Here is a 1,075-nt window from a genome sequence, read left to right on the forward strand (position 1 = left end):
CCAATAGATATTTATTCATGTGGATTATTTCTATTTTATTTTGTAATTTGTAGGGTGTGGAAAGATTTAAAACGTTGATGTGTGACACCTATGGAATACCAAAGGTGCCAGAATTAATTAAATAATAAATACTCTACAATTATTATGAAATAGTATTTCATAATCGTCAGAAGCATTTAAAAGATACTCACACGCAGGAGGTTTGCAGTGTGCATCATAGCTTGTGCTGGGTTTAGAATGCTCATAATTGCTAATAAACATGTTTAATTATCTTATATCCAGCGCTGCTGACCCGTATTCCTCGCATCAGCAACTGCAGATCGCAGAGGTCAAGCTGTAAGCATGAGCAAGAGGAAGGGTGGCAGTGACATTAGACAGTTTTTTGGGCAGCCTCAGAAAAGAAAAAAAGTAAGTTAAGAGCAGTGAGAAAGTGAGTATTGTTACCAGTCAGATAGCTTGTTTACTGATAATATTTCTTCCATGTTCACTCTGGTGTGTTCAGAGTAAAGAGAGAGAGGGAGAGAGAGAATGTGAGCATGGCGACCAGACAGGGAGAATGTGCGCTGGTGACATGGAGGTAAGTCAGAAAGGAGCTATATTGATGGTTAAGACAGAATAATGACAACATAGCAGTCTAATGTTAATGTTAATTTAAGATGAGATCTTCCTCATATGTATTTCAGATAATACCATCAAGCAGGGAAAGTGAGTTTGACAATGAGAGAGAGAGCAGCCAGGCAGGCGAAAATGAAGGTACAGGAAAGGAAGGTGAGGAGCTTGGACTTTGCCCAAATCATCCAAATGTGAAAGTCATGCCCAGTCAAACCCTATCAAATAGAATACTCTACTTTCAGGAGAAGTGGTTTGAAGATCATACATGGCTCCATTACATCCCCTCTGTAAAAGGGGTCCTCTGTTTCTATTGTGCTAAATACTTTGCAGCACAATAGTCGAAGCTTGCGTCAAAAGCAGATTCAGCGTTTGTGAAGACTGGTTATAACAATTGTAAGAAGGCACTGGAGAAATTTAGTGTGCATAAACACAGCCAGTGTCACAAATTAGCTGTGATGACTAG

The 1,075-nt window shown here is 39.3% G+C and overlaps 1 long non-coding RNA gene across 1 annotated transcript; it reads left to right on the forward strand.

Annotated features, from left to right (window-relative positions):
• Positions 1-302: 302 nt before the first annotated feature.
• On the forward strand, positions 303-788 carry LOC307020698. The gene is made up of 3 exons (XR_013802959.1): positions 303-408; positions 503-577; positions 684-788. It is a non-coding gene; the product is annotated as an uncharacterized lncRNA (long non-coding RNA).
• Positions 789-1,075: the final 287 nt, after the last annotated feature.

Source organism: Notothenia rossii, assembly GCF_949606895.1.
Source record: "Notothenia rossii genome assembly, chromosome: 9".
Lineage (NCBI taxonomy): Eukaryota > Metazoa > Chordata > Actinopteri > Perciformes > Nototheniidae > Notothenia > Notothenia rossii.